The 20,340-nt window shown below is 37.8% G+C and overlaps 1 pseudogene; it reads right to left on the bottom strand.

Annotated features, from left to right (window-relative positions):
• Positions 1-465: 465 nt before the first annotated feature.
• The window catches only part of LOC115932116 (tRNA (guanine(26)-N(2))-dimethyltransferase-like), an 89,778-nt pseudogene continuing 69,903 nt past the window's right edge, over positions 466-20,340 (bottom strand).

Below are 20,340 nucleotides of genomic sequence, written 5' to 3'. Positions count from 1 at the left end.
GGCAGCCCACGAAGTGTTTGCCTTTTGGGGAATGGGGACTGATGATAGCTAGGCAGTTGCATTTCTGGCATGCTAACAAATTTAAAGGTAAACCAGGAAAAAATGCAATGATGTTTTATATACATTATTTAAAATAATTATTCTACAGCACAGTGGGTGTAATGTACTCACTGATCTGTTTTTCTTACCTAACTGTCAAAACTCCAGTGTGAGGATTCGTATCAAACTTATTTTAGTTCACAAAAAAGGCTGTTGCTATGGGTGCTGGGAGAAAAAGCATCGTTGGGTTGCTGATGACAGTCCTTTTATATACAAAACCAATGTCCACAAAATAGATGAGGGCCTAATCAGAGAAAGACTTCATAGAACAATTAACTGATTTCTAGCCCATATATAATGCCATCAAATACACACATGCATCCACATGCATGTGCACACACATACACACACACAGGAGGGTTACTGCTAATTGGAAGGCGGCTTGTTTGGGCTGGAATTCCTAAAGATGGGGACGCCAGCGAAGAGACCAAACAGCACCTTTCCTTCCGACAAGGCAGCAGTTTTCTCATCTATAACCTGAGGATAATTATAGCAACTATTTCATAATTATTATTAAGGATGCAATGTGATAATGCATATACAGTGTTTCATATAGGGCAGAGCACATACAAAGTTGTCAAAAATGTTAACAATTTGCATTGTTATTGTAAAGCTGTTACTCAATTTCTTTAATTTTTATTTTACTTTTATTTATTTATTTATTTATTTATTTGAAACGGAGTTTTGCTCTTTCACCTGGGCTGGAGTCCAGTGGCACAATCTTGGCTCACAGTAACCTCTTCACCCTAGGTTCAAGCGATTCTGCTGCATCAGCCTCCCGAGTAGCTGGGATTATAGGCACCCACCACCATGCCCGGCTAATTTTTGTATTTTTAGTAGAGACGGGGTTTTGCCATGTTGGTCAGGCTGGTCTCGAACTCCTGACCTCATGTGATCCACCCACCCTTGGCCTCCCAAAGTGCTGGGATTACAGGCGTGAGCCACCGCACCCGGCCCCAAACAATTGTTAAAAGTAAGTCAGAGCTATGCTTTTTATGCCAAGGTGATGTTCTGGAGGCTCCTCAGTTGAGTGTGCAATTAGCATTGATTATCCAGAACTTGGATTGGATCCTTTAATCTAGTTCTAGGTTCCTTCCTCAGGCCACTGGGTACACCCATCATTGAGCTAACTGCCCAGGGCTCCCACTACTGCCTGCAGCCCAGAAAGGCAATGGAGTAAAGTTAAACTCATTAAACTCCTATGCAGCCCAAATTCTATTTTAATAGCATCCCCTATGTGTTGAGTACACTTCTATGTACCTTGAATCATTCCTGGTTGCTAACATACATGACCTTATCTAATTCACAGAACAACTCTAAAGGTAGGTGCTGCCACTGGCAAAATTTTACAGTATAAGAAAGTGAATCCCAGAAAGGCTAAGCACTTGCCTAGTGCAACCCAGTAAACTATGAAGTGGCAGGGCTGACAATCTAACTTAGCTTGTCTGGGATCAAAGCATGAGGTCTAACATCCCAGACATGAGACTGTTGTAATATTAGCCATAACTGTACAAAATACCTTTTTATTTCTCATTTTTATATTTCCCTAGGGGTCTTATATCTATTACGACCTCAAATAAAAGAATGAAAATCTCTTTTAAAGCCAATATGATTATAGTAACTTTTCCTTACGTGCTTAAAGATTTATTAAGGCACTTTTATTAAAATTTCATGTTCAGGATTAAACTGTTCAATTTATAGTACTTGATAAATTAGTTTGATACACTTAGCCACATCTTCTTTAGCATCTTCTAAAATTAAAATTTTAGTTTAAGAGCAGAGAACAGCCGGGTGCGGTGGCTCATGCCTGTAATCCCAGCACTTTGGGAGGCTGAGGCAGGTGGATCACAAGATCAAGAGATCGAGACCATCCTGGCCAACATGGTGAAACCCCGTCTCTACTAAAAATACAAAAATTAGCTGGGCATGGTGGCATGTGCGCCTGTAGTCCCAGCTACTCAGGAGGCTAAGGCAGGAGAACCCCTTGAACCTGGGAGGCGGAGGTTGCAGTGAGCTAAGATTGCGCCACTGCACTCCAGCCTGGCAACAGAGCAAGACTCCCTCTAAAAAAAAAAAAAAAAAAAAAAAAAAAAAACAAAAGCAGAGAACACAGACAAAAATGAGACTTCAAACTAAAAAGATTCCATCCAGAAATTTGTATATAGCGCTAAGATTTTGGGATGTCTCAACAATTTGATTCCTATTGCATGGATATTAGCTTGGACTTAAAATATCTATAAACTCACCTTGAATCATACATTTAATGATTATTTTTTATGGCTGGATGAATTGGCTTCTTCTCCCTCTCTTCACCATAGCCTTGGCTTCACTGACACTGACGTGACACTAATTGTGAGGCTAGGTTTGAATTCATCTTGGTAATTTGTAGGTACATGTGACTGCTGAGGTGGTATTAGCAATGTACCCACATACTAGATCTAGCAATTTGGGAAGAAAGCCTCGCAGAGCTAAAATGCTATTGAGTTTTGGGTTAGATTATGTTGAATATGTTCCCTGGCCTTGCTACATACTAGCTGTGTGATTCTAAAGATATCATTTAATCTTAGTGTTCCTTCACTTCCTCACCTGTAAAATAGAGCTGATGATACCTCCTTCCCAGGAAAACTGTTATGATGTACATCAAGGGCATAGTTGAATGCTTAGCATAAAATAAGCTCCCACTTTTATTAAAAATAGGGAAAATTGCTGATTCCACTGATTCCAAACAACCTTGAGGTCTTTTATAACAATAGAAATGAAAATAAAGTAGACCACTTCCAATGCATTGTGTAGAAAGGACTTTTCAAGAAAGTGTAAACATATATATGTGTGTGAATGTATATACATGTAAACACACACATATATACATACATACAGTGAGTCCTTAGTTAACGTCATCCATAAGTTCTTGGAAACTACTCCTTAAAGCAAAAATGACAGGCTGTGTAATGAAGCCAATTTTATCATAGGCTGGTATAGACAAGAGTTAAGGTCCTATGGCATTTAGTACATAGTTTCGCTTAACATCAATTTCCAAGAACCTGTTGACAACATTAGTGAGGACTTAATGTATATACACACATGCACAAATACAGATACGTATATACTTGCACTTGTACATTGGGACACGTATTCATTAATTCATTGTTAAGGTACATATGAAGGGAGATAACTAAAATTGATCTACTATGACGGCTGAAATGAGATTCTTCGCTTTTTCATGCCTCTGCTCAATAAAAAAATGACTCTCCATTATTTGCAATTACGTTAGAACTTCTGTTTACTAAATGGTTATTTTTATGTTAAATTTTTGTGTTTGTTTTTGGCACTTTAACATAAATGATCTTATTTAAGTCTCATAACAACCCTGGAATGTAGGTGGTATTACTGTCATTTTTAAAAGTGGCTTTGAGATAAACAATAAACAGTACATTTTTAAGTGTGCAATCTGATAAGTTTTAACATACGTATATACCCATGAAACCATGAGTACAGTCAAGTCAATAAATATAACCATCACCCACAGAAGTTTCCTTATACCCCTTTGTAATCACTCCTCCATCCTCCCTTGCCATTGCTCTATCTCAGGCAACCACTGATACTGATCTCCCTTCTGCCACTACAGATTAGTTTACATTTTCTAGACAATTCTATTGTATAAATGTTGATGGATATTTGAGTTGTTTCCACTTTTTGGCTATCATAAATAATCTTATTGTTACAGGACTTTTCCTTAGTTCAGCTAAAGACGGAGTTCTTTGTCCCATAGCCATGAAAATTCAGGCTTGCAGACAAATTGAATAGTGAGTAAGACAGGGTTTCAGTGGGTGAAAAGGAAGAAAAGGGGGAAACAGGGACTCTCCCAAGGCCAGAGTCCCTGCTAGAGCACTTCCTGCCTGCAGCTTGAATCTCAGGTTCCACACAGGAAGAGGAGGGGCCAGGCTCCTCCCTGCTGCAAACTTCTTGGACTTCCTGAGGCCCCACCTCAGTGGGCAGGCTGGTTGGAGTTTCTTCAGGGATCCCCTCCCACCTAGCTGTCTCATTCCCCCTTCTAAAGAAGCATATCTAACTGCCATTAGAATAAGGAAACCTTGCATCTGACCTACATTTCACCAATAATCTTTACGGCTGCTTTTATTTCTCAAAGATTAAAGTCACGTAAACTGAAAGGTACTGCAGCTTTTACTTCCCTTAAAAAAAATTATTGATCCAAGTGCTTTTCTTTCTTTAGGCCAAATTAATTAGAGCTCTTTTGACAGACAATACACACAGTACACATACACACAGGCAGAAGAAAACCCAATCTCTGGGTGGGGCCCTTTAAGAGACAGGGCTAGGAAAACAAGCAGATATCAAACCTGAGAGGGCTCCTCCCTTCAGGCAGGTTTGCTAAACAAAGCCTTGCCAAGTGGTTACTGGGCCGTGCCCCCACGATGTAAAGCAAGATGGAGGCTTGCATCACAAACCATACAGATATGCAAAGCACAGCAGATTGGCCACCGCCCAAGACTAGCGCCACAAATCCTTTCACAACCAAAATTTTACAGAGTACAAACAATGATAGTTGAGGGGCCTGGCCCAGTAAAAACGTCCTCTAAAAGGAAAAAATCAAAACAAAACAAAAAAAAACCTTTAAAGGTTGACTGACGTGGTGGAGAAGAGGGAAGAAAAGAAACAGTTTTAAAATGCCTGGGGAAGAGTCTCTTATTCTTATGCAACTGCTTCCTCCACCAGGGAGAAAAGTCTAAGCTTAATTACTGTCCGCTGGAGTAAAGCTCATTGGCTGGGGAAGGGAAAGGCTGTTGCAGCTTGTGGCTTCGGGAACTAGCCAGCCAGCTGTATGGGTTCCTTGGGCCATGCATCCCAGCCCCAGTACGGAGTAGGGAGCAGCTGGGCACTAGTGGGTGGTGTCAAGTCCAAATTTCCTAGAGTGTATCTTTTCAAAAATCTAATTAAGGTGACGGTGAGCTCCCTTAGGATAGGTATGTTTCTCAGACTTAGTTTGGGTAGACGCTTAGTCAGACTGCTTGATTCCTACGCCAGCTCCACCCCTTACTGATTGTGTAGCACTAAGCAAGATTCTTAACCTTTCTCTTCTTCAATTTCTCACTTCTGAAAATGGGGATAATAATAATGATAGCTACCTCATGGGATTGCTTGGTGATTAAATAAATTAATAGTTATAAGATCATTTGCCCAATTCCTAGAATATACAGAGTTCAATAAAGGCTAGTTATTAACATTAATACTGCTGTTGCTACAATTTGCACCCTGTGCAGAGCTGGGTTCTGGACAGATGTGAAATCAACCGTCCTTAGTAATCAAACCAATAGGTTGCTCTAGTTCCAGGAGGAATACTTGATTCATGTCTCAAAATAATGTGCCACCGTGTATATAGAAATGAATAAGGGGCTTTCCTACCTTTGAGACGTTCAGTCTATTGTGGTGGTTCTTAACCTTTTGGAGCTTTGAGCAACAGATGAAAGTTATGGGCCTTCTCTCTAGGAAAGTTCCCATGCATAAGGAACTTTGTAACTCATTTCAATGATGAGCTCTCTCTTCTTGAGAAGGTTTGAGAACCAGAATTTAGTACACGTTTCTTCTATGATGGGCTTGCTGCTAGGCACTTTGTACCTAGCTCATTTAGTCCTCATAATAATCTTACAAAGGAAGATTTATCACTTCCAATCATAGAGAAGAAAACTGAAATTCACAGAACGAAGTAACGTTTTCAAGGTCATGTAGTAATGGTGACGCTCTATTTCCAAAGCCATTTCTCTTCTGTCACCTTTTCCACCCCTTATTTTTTAATTATACATTTAAGAACCCTTAAGGGTGAAATTATTTCAAAACTCCTACCAGTTTTCACAGTCTACATTCTAGCAATTTAGCATAATTGGAGGAGTCAATGGACAGACGATTCCAGCTTGCTGTAGTATACTTATGTAAGCCATATACTTATGATTCTGTTGTTGAAGTTTCTTCTGTTTCCCTTCCTCTTGATCACCCAGAAGGATGTCATTTTAAAGGATGTCAATTTCGACATGGTTCTTGCACCCAACTTGAAACATTAATTATTGACTGGTTGTGAGAAATGTATCCATTGTATAAATGAGCCTATTCACTTTGACACCTAAATTGTCTTTGAATCACGTGGTGCTCAAGTCACTCAACCTGATTACAAGGAAGTTTCATAATGTGCTTGTTAATACAAGTTGCAGGGTGAAAAGAGCGTTTTGCAATTTCACCCCCACCCCCCCAGCCAATTTGCTAAGCATTACAGTTCATAACAGCTTTTAAGGTAGAAGACTTACTGTATTACTTTCCCGAGTGGACTTTAAATCTTGCTGGGGAATACACCTTAGTTCCGGCAGCCTGGGTGTAGTTGTGGTGTTGAAGACAGGGCAGCACTCTTCAGGCTTGAGAGTGATTTGGGAGCTGTGGGGGAGGGGAGCTTTATGGCTGGCAGAATCCTCAGAGGAGATTCCTGTTGTGTCGAGGGCTGGAATCTAGAAAAGAAAAAGGTAGTTCGTCAGCGGCTATTGTTTCTCAAAACTCAGCGGAAAGGCCTGGCAATAACCATGGTGTGGTGATGTGTCAGGTGGGAAAGGAGGGCAAGGTTGTTGGAGATGTACAAAAACCTCTCCAGCCCTCCTGCTCACTCCTACTTCCTTGACTCAGACATCGGCTTTCTCTTGTTTCAGATGCCAGATCATTTCTTTCCGCCTACCCCAAGGTGTGTGAATTGGTGGAAATAGATATAAGAAACTGCATATGCTTTTATTGGCTAATTATATTAAGTACAAGAGAAAATGCTTTCTGGGCTTCATCTCACTGTGTATTTAATTCTCCTTTTCAGTGTGCCACAGGGATCCCATTTTTGGGACCAGTCATCCTCCTTCTTCACACATAGAAAGTAAAAGGGGTAATTATCCCCCAGGAACACTTTAATTGTACCAATTAACCTGACCACATTTTGCAATCAAAGCCAAGCAGAGAAGAGGATTTAAAGTGATCAAACACCATTTTATGGACTGGAGATAAGGAATAGGTAAGGTAAGGCATTTACTATAAAGGATGGACTCTGAAATCACATAGGCTTGCACTAAGGGATTTTTCTACCACTATTACCGAGAAGAAAAATGACATTGTAGGATCATTTAATTCCACCATCACTGCACCTCTGTAATAATATAGCACATAGTCACAATGATTTGTGCTCATTTCAGCTGTCTGTCAAAACGTTCTGTAAATTACTGCTTAAGGGCTTTCTCAGGTAGGCAGAAAGGCAGGTCTAAATTTGAGCCCTTCTTCCACCACTACAGTGCACGACATATACCATTGGACAAGTAACTAAACTCCTCTGCCCCTCACTACCCTTATCTGTGTGTCAAGCACTTAACAAACATCATCTCATTCAATCCTCCCAACTCTAGGAGATGGATATTTTCCCCCTTTTGGAGATGCTAGAGGCTCAGTGAAGTGAAATTTACATTGCAGCTTGCTGGTGAGTCGCAGAGTTCATTTTTTATTTTCTTTCATTCCTTTTTTAACCCCCCTAACAGTTACTGAGGTTCTCTTATGTTCCAGGCATTCAGCTAAATATTGAGGGCATAATGGTGAACCTGATGGACATAGTCTGTATTCCCATGGAGCTTAAATAGAACTCAGCTCTGATTGCAGAGCGCATGTCCTATTAACGCAACCATAGAATTCTGCCTTCCTCATGATATTGTTTGGCTCAGATGAATGAACGGATACAAAAGTGTTATAGTCTTTAAGGGAGTTACATTACATCTGTGATGGATACACACACACATATATATTTACCACAGACTTTTAGAGCCTTTATGAACTTGCTAAAATATCATTTAGACATGTCTAAAGTAACTATGTAACTAAAAATTGGTTCATCTGGGTCAAAATCAGCTTTTTGTCTTGATAAAATGTTACAGAAAGTGTATAGGCAAATCTACAGAGTCAGAAAGTAGATTAGTTGGTTGCCTGGGGTTGGGGATGGGAACAGGTGTTACTGTAAATGGGCATGAGTTTCTTTTTGGAGGATGGAATTGTTTTAAAGTTGGATTGTGGTGATATTTGCACAGCTCTGAAAATGTACCAAAAATTGTTGAATTGGACACATAAAATGAATAAATTTTATGGTATGTAAATTATACCACAAATAAAGATGTTACAACAAAAACACAAAGTAAATTAATGAAGGCCTATGATTTAGTCCTGATGAGAAAATGTAGTGAGTTCAAGTATTTCTGGGCTTACTAAGAAAGAGACAGGATCATGAGAGGCACACAATCTTTACTGGGCAGCATGTGAATAAGATTGCATGGGACATGGGACGGGAAGTCACTCCCAGCAGGAGACCTTCCAGAGATAAAGTCATGGGCCACCACTCTAGAGGAATAAGTCAAAGGATACTCTGGGGGAGAGGCAAGTTGAAGAGGGGGGTTATTTACTTGGTGATGTTGCTCAGCAGCATCGTAGTCTCTCAATCAAAGAGCTCTGAAGAAGAGCAGTGGTTTGGGATCTTTATAGCTACAATATTTGTCTTACCTATGGTTAGCAGACGTTGGGTGTAATTTTATGAGGATATGTAGAGTAACTAGGCTCTAAATGGTTAAAAATGTGTTTATGTTGGGCTATATTTAAAGCAATTTAAAGATGTGTAAGAAATAAACAACATGGGGCTATTTTCAGCAAATAAACAGGAACCATCTCTGCCTTATTTAAATAACAGGAAGATATCATGAATTTGCCATATCACTTAGCTCATAGTAAGTGGTCAATCTCAAAATTACAGTGGTTAAGGGCATCAGATCTGAAGTCAGCCCAGATGGGTCATATACTAGTTATTTAATGATAATAAGCTACTTTGCATGTCTCACTTTCCTTATCTATAAAACAAGAAAATGTGAATCTTTGTGTGACAAGGCTGTGAAGACTATATCTATTAGCACATACAAAATAAGACATTTATTGCCGTGTCCTGCATATAGGAAACACTCAACAGTTAGCAGCTCCTATTATTATTCCAGAAACTTAAATAGCAACCAGTTTAGCAAAACTCAGAAAGAGCAGTAGTTTTGATTAATAAAATGTCTACACTATTTCTAGTCAGTAGAATTGTTTAATCAGCATTGCTGTCAAAATAGCTGTCTCCGTAGAAATGCCAACATCTCGCCATCAGCAGAGTATGCGAAGTGCATTGGCACCAATCCATTCGCATATTCTCCCTGGGGACCATCGCACAAACACCCAGGGGTGGGTGACCCAGGCAGGCTGTTTCACTGATCTAATCATTAGACTCTGTATCTGGTGATACACTCTGCCTCATTGGATCATTTTAAGGGTTAGATAAACTAACACATGCAAAAGGTCCCAGTTCACTTACTATTATTGGGAAATTCAGGCTCAGAGACATTAAATAGCATATTCAAGATCACATGGATAGTAAAAACTAGAACTAAGATTTTTTTTTTTTTTAGACAGGGTCTCGCTGTGTTGCCCAGGCTGGAGTGTAGTGGTGCGATCTTGGCTCAATGCAACCTCTGCCTCCCCGGTTCAAGCGATTCTCCTGCCTCAGCCTCCCAAGTAGCTGGGACTACAGGCATCCGCCACCACACCCAGCTGAATTTTTTTGGATTTTTAAGAATTGGGGTTTCACTATGTTGGCCAGGCTGGTTTGAACTGCTGACCTCGTGATCTGCCCGCCTCAGCCTCCCAAAGTACTGGGATTACAGGCGTGAGCCACCGTGCCTGGCCTAGAACTAAGTTTTGAGTACAGTTTCTCTGATTCTAGAACTTGTATTTATGTGTTCATAAACATTATGCTCCACAACTTACAGTCTGTGGACCTGGAGGCAAGTATAACCTCTCTTATCCTTAATATTTTCATTTTTAAAATATAGCAGTTAAGAGTACCTCTGTATAGGACTGTTAAGATAATTAAATGAGATATATAAAACACTTAGAATAGTGTGTGGCATGTAGGAGTTCAATAAATGTCATCAAATGTTCTATTACTATAGTTATTTTTGCCTGGGGCACTTTCACTTTAAAATGTAACTCTTAGAATTAGGTCACAATTCATGGGAGGAAAATGCAATGAGGAGGGGCTCCAGCCCAGGGTTTACTTGATTCTCCATTTCAGTAAATGTCAGCTCCATTCTTTTGTTACTCAGTTTATAAACCTTGGAGTCATTCTTGACTCCTCCCTTTCTCATATCCCACTTTCACTCTGTCTGTCAAGAAATTCTTTTGGCACTGCCTTCAAAATAAGTCCAGAATCTGACTCCTTTCTGTCACCTCCACGACCACCACCCTAGCCCAGACCAAAATAATCTCTCAACTGGTCTACTGCAACATCCTCTCACCTGCTCTCCAGGCTCCTCTGACCTTGCCACCTTCAGTCTGTCTTCAATACAGCGACCAAAGTGACCCTGTTACAGTCTACATCAGGTCATGTTACTCTCCTGCTGTTTTCTGCATTTCTCCCTAGGTAGCTGCATAGATACGCCTCTCAAATTCTGTATTAGTAATCTACTACTGCTGGACAAATTACCACAAAGACAGTGGCTTGAAACAATACCCACTTATTTCACAGCTTCTGTGGAATACTATGCAGCTATAAAAAGGAATGAGATCAAGCCAGGCACGGTGGCTCACACCTGTAATCCTAGCACTTTGGGAGGCTGAGGCGGGTGGATCATGAAGTCAGGAGTTCAAGACCAACCTGGCCAGCATGGTGAAACCCCATCTCTACTAAAAATACAAAAAATTAGCCGGGTATGGTGGCGCACACCTGTAATCCCAGCTACTCGGGAGGCTGAGGCAGGAGAATTGCTTGAACCCGGGAGGCAGAGGTTCCAGTGAGCTGAGATCACTCCACTGCACTCAAACCTGGGCAACAGACTGAGACTCTGTCTCAAAAAAATAAATAAATATAAAAAAGAATGGGATCATGTTTTTTTGCGGGGATGTGGATGGAGCTGGAAGCCATTATCCTCAGCTGGAAGCCATTATCCTCAGCAAACTAACGCACGAACAGAAAACAAAACACCACATGTTCTCACTTATAAGTGGGAGCTGAACAATCAATGAGAACACATGGACACAGGGAGGGAAACAACACATACTGAGGCCTGTTGGCTGGTGGGGTAGGGGAGGAAGAGCATTAGGAAAAATAGCTAATGCATTCTGGGCTCAATACCTAGGTGATGGGTTGATAGGTGCAGCAAACCACCATGGCACACATTTACCTATGTAACAAACCTGCACATCCTGCATGTGTACCCCAGAAATAAAAATAAAAGTAAAAATAAAGTTTACCATCTGCAACCCAGAAGAGGGCCCTCACAAGAACTCAAATATGCTGGCACCCCTATTTCAGACTTTCGACCTCTACAACTGTGATAAATAAATTTTAGTTGTTCAAAAGCCACCCAGTCTGTAGTACTTTGTCATAGCAGCTCAAACTGACTAAGGTAAGTGTCATTCTTATCATATGATAGCAAGGGTAAAAACTATCAACATGACTTATCACTGTTGACATTGACTTTGATTACTTGGCTGAGATTGTATTTGTCAGATTTCTCCACTATAAAATTATTCCTTCCCCCACCTTTTTATACTGTACTCTGGAAGGAAGTTACTATGCAGAATCCACACTCAAGGAGTGGGAAGTTATGCGAGATCTCCTTGAGAGCAGAGTGTCCACATGAATTGTTTGGAATGTTTATGTACAGGAGATTTGCCTGTTCTCCCTCCTTGATTTTAATTTTAGGTTTTCTACCAAATCTAACTTATTTTTTATTCAGTTGTATATTTATATCACTATGGCCTGATCCATATATATATATATATATATATATATATATATATTTAAGGAAACAAAAACCTACAAAGGATAGGATATGTCAAATTGGGATAGGAGCCAAATATAAGAGCTCCTGTTCACCAAACCTAGAAAAATTTGAGCAACAAAATAGAGCATCATTAAACTATAGCCAAATATATGTATATATATATACACACACATATATATGTATACTATATACTATAGTATATACAGTATATATATGTATACTATATACTATAGTATATACAGTGTATATCGTATATATGTAAACTATAGCCAAATATATATATATAGCCATATATATTTATATATGGCTATATATATTTTTATATATGGCTATATATATTTATATATATATGGCCATATATATATTTTTACTTATATGGCCATATATATATTTTTACATATATGGCCATATATATATTTTTACATATATGGCCATATATATATTTTTACATATATGGCCATATATATATTTTTACATATATGGCCATATATATATTTTTATATATATGGCCATATATATATTTTTATATATATGGCTATATACATTTTTATATATATGGCTATATATATTTATATAGATATTTATATATATTTATATATTTATATATTTATTTATATATATGGCTATATATATCTCTCTCTATTAATGATGCTCTATTTTGTTGCTCAAATTTTTCTAGGTTTGGGGAACAGGAGCTCTTATATTTGGCTCCTATCCCCATTTGACATATCCTATCCTTTGTAGGTTTTTGTTTCTTTAACATTTTATTACTTTCTGCTAAAAGATTCCTCATCCTCTTGTATGCTTCTTGCCCCGGGCCCACAGTCAGCTATTTCTTCAATGAGCCCTGGTTCCTTTTATTTGCGAATGGTATTAGAAACCGAGATCTGGGCACTAGGTGTGCTCATTGATGTTGTCATTACTTTGGAGCCGTCTTAGCTAACAGAACAAGGAAATATAGGTTGAGCATCTCTAATCCAAAAATCCAAAATTCCATACGCTCAAAGATCTGAAACTTTTTGAGTGCCAACATGACACTCAAAGGAAATGCTCGTTCGTGCATTTTAGATTTTGAATTTTTAGATTAGAGATGCTCAACTGGTAAGTATAATGTAGATATTCCAAAATCTGCAAAACTCTAAACGTTGAAACCCTTTGGTCCCAAGCATTTTGCATAAGTGTTACTCCATATGTGTATGTGTGTATACTAACCCATTTGTATACTTATAGCTGTTTCTATATGTAACCATCTATGTCTTTATTAAGTTAAACATGAGTTCACACTGATGTTTTCAATCGTAATCTACTACCACATATTTATTCTAGGTCTTCCTCTTGCTTATCTTCATACTCCTGCTGCAACACTGAGAAACCTGGCACCCATCATCTGCCATCTATTTAATTGCTCAATTTCAGTATTCATTTATAGTGTTTTCAGAATTGTTAATCCATATCCCTGTTGGAAACAATCTTATCAATTAGAGTACAATGTTTATGTGTAGTTTAATTTGGCTTTGGTATTCAAGACTACACTCATTTTCAAAGTTAATTAGGTCAACATGCCTACTTCCTCTATGCATGTCAGTGAGGTTATTTCATACATTTGTAATGCCATGAAATTCTCCTCTCACATTCTGCATTCCATCCTGGGACACTTGACCACTTATTTTTTTTAAACTTGCCTACATTAAGAATCATTATTTCAACGGTAAACTTGTATGGGTTTTGACAGATGCATAATGTCATGTATCCACCAGTACAGTATTAAATCAAAAGTTCACCTCCCTAAAAATTCCCTATGCTTCATCTGTTCAATCATCTGTTCCCCAGCTCTGAGTTTTGACAGCAGCTCAACTTTTTGTTGTATCTAGAGTTTTCCCTTTTACAGAATGCCATATATTTGGAATTATACAGCATGATGCTTTTTCAGATAGGTTTCTTTAACTTAGCAATATAGATTTGAGATTCATCCATGTCTTTTTGTGGTTTGATAGCTCATTTTGTAATACTAAATAGTATTCCATTGTATGGATGTACTACAAATGTTTAACCATTCACCTATTGAAGATCAACTTGGTTGTGTTCACATTTTGGTGACTACAAATAAAGCCATTATAAACACTTGTGTGCAATTTCTGGCATGGGTGTAAGTTTTAAAATTAGCTGGGTAAATACATAGAAGTGTGATTTTTGTGGTAAGTCTATGTTTAGCTTTGTAAGAATCTGCCAGATTTTATCCAACATTGTTAAACCATTTTGCTTTATCAACAGCAACGAGTGAGAGTTCCAGTGGCTCTTAATCCTCATCAGCATTTAGCATTTTTTTTTTTACTTTTAATATTTTGTTTATTTATTCTGATAAGGATGTGATGATACTTATTGTTGCTTTAGTTTACAATTACCTAATGGAAAATGACATTGAGCATTTTTATATGATTATTTGCTATTTGTATATCTGAGGGTTTGTGTTCGGAAGTCTTGCTCATTTTTTTTATTATACTTTAATTTTTAGGGTACATGTGCACAAGGTGCAGGTTAGTTACATATGTATACATGTGCCATGTTGGTGTGCTGCACCCATTAACTCGTCATTTAGCATTAGGTATATCTCCTAATGCTATCCCTCCCCCCTCCCCCCACCCCACAACAGTCTCCAGAGTGTGATGTTCCCCTTCCTGTGTCCATGTGTTCTCATTGTTCAGTTCCCACCTATGAGTGAGAACATGCCGTGTTTGGTTTTTTGTCCTTGTGATAGTTTGCTGAGAATGATGGTTTCCAGCTTCATCCATGTCCCTACAAAGGACATGATCTCATCATTTTTTATGGGTGCATAGTATTCCATGGTGTATATGTGTCACATTTTCTTAATTCAGCCTATCATTGTTGGACATTTGGGTTGGTTCCAAGTCTTTGCTATTGTGAATAGTGCTGCAATAAACATACGTGTGCATGTGTCTTTATAGCAGCATACTTTCTAATCCTTTGGGTATATACCCAGTAATGGGATGGCTGGGTCAAATGGTATTTCTAGTTCTAGATCCCTGAGGAATCGCCACACCGACTTCCACAATGGTTGAACTAGTTTACAGTCCCACCAACAGTGTAAAAGTGTTCCTATTTCTCCACATCCTCTCCAGCACCTGTTGTTTCCTGACTTTTTAATGATTGCCATTCTAACTGGTGTGAGATGGTATCTCTTGTGGTTTTGATTTGCATTTCTCTGATGGCCAGTGATGATGAGCATTTTTTTCATGTGTTTTTTGGCTGCATAAATGTCTTCTTTTGAGAAGTGTCTGTTCATATCCTTCGCCCACTTTTTGATGGGGTTGTTTGTTTTTTTCTTGTAAATTTGTTTGAGTTCATTGTAGATTCTGGATAATAGCCCTTTGTCAGATGAGTAGGTTGCAAAAATTTTCTCCCATTTTGTAGGTTGCCTGTTCACTCTGATGGTGGTTTCTTTTGCTGTGCAGAAGCTCTTTAGTTTAATTAGATCCCATTTGTCAATTTTGGCTTTTGTTGCCATTGCTTTTGGTGTTTTAGACATGAAGTCCTTGCCCATGCCTATGTCCTGAATGGTATTGCCTAGGTTTTCTTCTAGGGTTTTTATGGTTTTAGGTCTAACATGTTAAGTCTTTAATCCGTCTTGAATTGATTTTTGTATAAGGTGTAAGGAAGGGATCCAGTTTCAGCTTTCTACATATGGCTAGCCAGTTTTCCCAGCACCATTTATTAAATAGGGAATTGTTTCCCCATTTCTTGTTTTTCTCAGGTTTGTCAAAGATCGGATGGTTGTAGATATGTGACATTATTTCTGAGGGCTCTGTTCTGTTCCATTGGTCTATAAATCTGTTTTGGTACCAGTACCATGCTGTTTTGGTTACTGTAGCCTTGTAGTATAGTTTGAAGTCAGGTAGCATGATGCCTCCAGCTTTGTTCTTTTGGCTTAGGTTTGACTTGGCAATGTGGGCTCTTTTTCGGTTTCATATGAACTTTAAAGTAGTTTTTTCCAATTCTGTGAAGAAAGTCATTGGTAGCTTGATGGGGATGGCATTGAATCTATAAATTACCTTGGGCAGTATGGCCATTTTCACGATATTGATTCTTCATACCCATGAGCATGGAATGTTCCTCCATTTGTTTGTATCCTCTTTTATTTCATTCCTTGCTCATTTTTAAATTAGGTTTTTATCTAACTTATTGAGTTTTAAGAGTTGTTTGTGTATGTTGGATTCAAAATGTTTATTAAATGTGTGTTTTGCAAATATATTCTACCAGTTGTGGCTTGTCTTTCCATTCTCTTAAAAGCATCTTTTGCAAAGAAGAGGTTTTAAGCTTTCATAAAGCTCAACTTACTGTTTTTTTTTTTTTTTTTTTTTGTGGATTGTCCTTTTTGTGTTGAATATAAAAACTGTGCCAAACCTAAAGTAACCTACATTTTCCCCCTATGTTTTCTTATAGAAATTTTATTGTTTCCACTTTATATCTACATCAGTGATACATTATGAATCAATTTTTATGAAAGCTTCATAGACTGTGTCTAGGTTTGTTTATTTATTTTTCACATATGGGTGTACAATTTATTTAAAGGGTATTTTTACTGTTTTCTTTCCTTTATTCTTTTGTCAAAGATCAGTTAGCTATATTTGAGTGAGTCCATTCCTGCACTCTTTATTCTGTTCTCTTCATCTATGTATTCTTTGGGTGATACCACTTTGCCTTGTTTACTATATCTTTATAATAAGTCATGAAGTTGGTTAGTGTCAGCCTGCCAACTTGGTTGTTCAGATTCAGTGTTTCTTGTCTTTTCTGGGTCTTTTTCCTTTCCATATAAATTTTAGAATCAGTTTGTCTATTCCCACAAAATAGCTTGCCATACATTTGATTGATATTGCATCTATATAAATCAAGTTGGGAATAATTGGCATATTGACCGTATTGAGTCCTGCAATCCAAGGACACAGACTATCTCTCCATGTATTTAGATATTCTTTCACTTCTTTCATCAGAGTTTTATAGTTTTCACCATATAGATATGGAATATATTTTGTTAGATTTATACCTAAGTATTTCATTTTTTGATGCTAATGTAAATGATATTGCATTTTAATTTCAAATTCTGTATGTTTGGGGGTGATATACAAGAAAACAATATGTATTTATATATTAATATTATATCTGTGACTTTCTTATGTTTAGTTATTAGTTGCAGGAGTTTTTGTTGATATTTGGAATTTTCTACATGGACAGTTATGTTATCTGCAAATTCATTCCCACACTGTATACATTTTATTTCCTTTCCTTGTATTATTGCACTTACTAATACTTCCAGTATGATTTTCAATAGGAGTGGTGAGAAGGAACATTCCTGCTTTGTTCCCAGTCTTCAGGAAAAAGTGTCCAATTTCTTACCATTAAGTATAATGTTAACTTCCGGCTTTCATGGTTCTTTATCATGTTAAGGAAAATCTCCTCTGTTTACAGTTTGCCGAGAGTTTTTATGTTGAATGTGTGTTAGATTCTTCTCAAATGCTGCTTAGGTTACAACTGAATGACTATATGGTTTTATTCTTAAGTGTATTGATATAGTGGATCACATTAATTGATTTTCGCATGTTGAACCAACTTTGCTTACCTGGAATAAATCCCAACTTCTCATAATATATAATTATTTTTATATAGCCTTGGATTCAATTTGATGATTTTTTTGAGAATTTTTACATCTATGCTCCTGAGAAGTATTTGTCCATGGTTTTTCTTTTTTGCAATATCTTTATATGAATTTGGTATTAGTGAAATGCTGCATAAAATGAATTAGTAATTTTTACCTCTGATTCTATTTTCTGGAAGAAATAGTGAAGATTTTTTTTTCATTTATTTTTTTTAGTTAGTTTTTTTGCTTAAATGTTTGGTAGACTTCACCAGTGAGAACATCTGGGTCTGGAGCTTTCTTTTTTGGAAGTTTATTAATTATTGACTCAGTTGCTTTTATAAATACAGACCTAGTCAGATTTTCTGTGTCTTCTTTATGGGTTTTGATAGTTTATGTATTTCAAAGAATTTGTCTATTTCATATTTGTATCAAATGTGTGAGGATAGAATTGTTTGTAGTATGATGGGATTAGTAATAATGATGCCTCTTTCATTTATAACATTTATAATACTAGTAACTTGTTTCTTCTCTCTGTCTTTTTTTTTCTTTTTCCTTTTCTTTCTTTCTTTCTTTTCTTTTCTTTTTTTTTTTTTTTTTGAGACAGAATCTCTCTCTGTCGCCCCAGGCTGGAGTGCAGTGGCAGGGTCTCAGCTCACTGCAACCTCTGCCTCCCGGGTTCAAGCGATGCTGGTGCCTTAGCCTGCCGAGTAGCTGGGACTACAGGAGCGCGCCACCACACCCGGCTAATTTTTTTTTTGTATTTTTAGTAGAGACGGGGTTTTGCCATGTTGGCCAGGCTGTTGTTGCACTCCTGACCTCAGGTGATCTGCCAGCCTTGGCCTCCCAAAGTGCTGGGATTACAGGCGTTAGCAACTGCTCCCAGCTCTTCTCTCACTTTTTATTGGTTAGCCTGGTTATGGTTTTATTTGTTGAACTGGTCTTTATAAAGAACCAGCTTTGGGTTTTGTTGATTTTAATTATTGATTTCTGTTTTCTATTTTATTGATTTCTTCTCTAATTTGGGCCATTTCTTGTATACTGCTTGCTTGGGGCTAAAATTGCTCTTCTTTCTTTACCAATTTTAGATTTCTCATTTTCTAATACACGTATTCAATGCTGCAAGTCTCCTTCTGAGGACAGCTTTCACTGCATCCACTACATTTCATAGAGTTGCAGTTTAATTTTCATTTAGTTCAAATAATTTTTCATTTCTCTTGAGACTTCTTCTTTGATGCGTGTATCATTTAGAAAAATGTTACTTTCCAAATATATGAAGATTTTCCATCTATTTTTCTGGTATTGATATCTGGTTAAATTCCATTGTTATCTGATAATATATTTTGTACAATTTCTGTTCTTTAGCATTAGTTAAGGTATGTTTTATGGCCCATGATGTAGCCTATAGTGGTTCTTAGATCATTAACCTGGCTGAACCTCAATATTAATTTTCTTTCTTTCTCTCTTTCTTTCTTTCTTTCTTTTTTCTTTCTTTCTTTCTTTCTTTCTTTTTTCTTTCTTTCTTTCTTTCTCTCTCTCTCTTTCTTTTTCTCTTTCTTTCTTTCTTCTTTTTTTTTTTTGACAGAGTCTCACTTCATCACCCAGGCTAGAGTTCAGTGGCTCAATCTCAGCTCACAGCAACTTCTGCATCCCGGGTTCAAGCAATTCTTGTGCCTCAGTCTCCCAAAGTAGCTGGAATTACAGGTGTGCACCACCACACCGAGTTAATTTTCTTTTCTTGTATTTTTAGTAGAGATAGGGTTTAGCCAAGTTGGCCAGGCTGCTCTCAAACTCCTGACCTCAAGTGATCCACCCGCCTCGGCCTCCCAAATTAGTGGGATTCCAGGCATGAGCCACCGCACCAGGACCAATATTACTTTTCTTCAGGACCCATCCTTCACCCCCACCAGAACACATTATAAATGAATAATTATTCCCTTATGTTAATTGAAACATGTATATAAAGAGGTAAGGCCCTGTTTTGGGTTCTTGTTTAGGACAGTAAACATACACTAATTGGCCTCCCCAGCAATTGTGTTTAGCATGAGGAACAGGTAATAAACATAAATAAATAAATGACATAGTGTATCAGCAGGTGATAAATGCTATAGATGAACAGAAGTAGATATGACATGTAAAGAACTTGGAAATTATCATTCCTGTCATCGTAGTAAAAATACATCTGAATACACTGAAAATCACCTTTTCTTGGATCGATCAAATAATTGAGGTTACAGGGCAAATACCATCCTGAAATCTGCAGAGGCAGGCAAATATAATGGATTCTAGCCAATATCTTCTTGCTTTAAGTAGAAGCCACAGAAACCATATACTGGTAGAAACAGACATGAGAATTATGAAGAACTTTTGGAGGCTAAGTGTGGTCTGGCTTGAGGGTGAGAAACTGATAGGGTGGCATTTTTAAGTAGGGCCCCATCCCTTTTTGGGGAACCCCCTATCAGATAATCACAAAGAAGAGCCAACAAATACCTCTTCCTGATTCTGGCACAGAGAGGGAAAGAATAACCTTTGTGAAATAATCCCAGAATATTCTCTGTAAATAAGTTTACTCTTCAAAGGAAAGAGTTTGCCGGAAGCTTAGTTCATCTGTGAAAGCACATTTACTTGACGCTAGCTACCTCCAGCCTTTCTGGATTACCTACAGGGAGGAAAAAAAAAAGTAAAAAACAATTGTGAAGGTCACAGTCCAGA

Source organism: Gorilla gorilla, chromosome X (genome assembly GCF_029281585.2).
Source record: "Gorilla gorilla gorilla isolate KB3781 chromosome X, NHGRI_mGorGor1-v2.1_pri, whole genome shotgun sequence".
Taxonomy (NCBI): Eukaryota; Metazoa; Chordata; class Mammalia; order Primates; family Hominidae; genus Gorilla; species Gorilla gorilla.
Note: the sequence above shows the minus strand (reverse complement) of the source record. Positions and strands in the feature narration are given on the sequence as shown.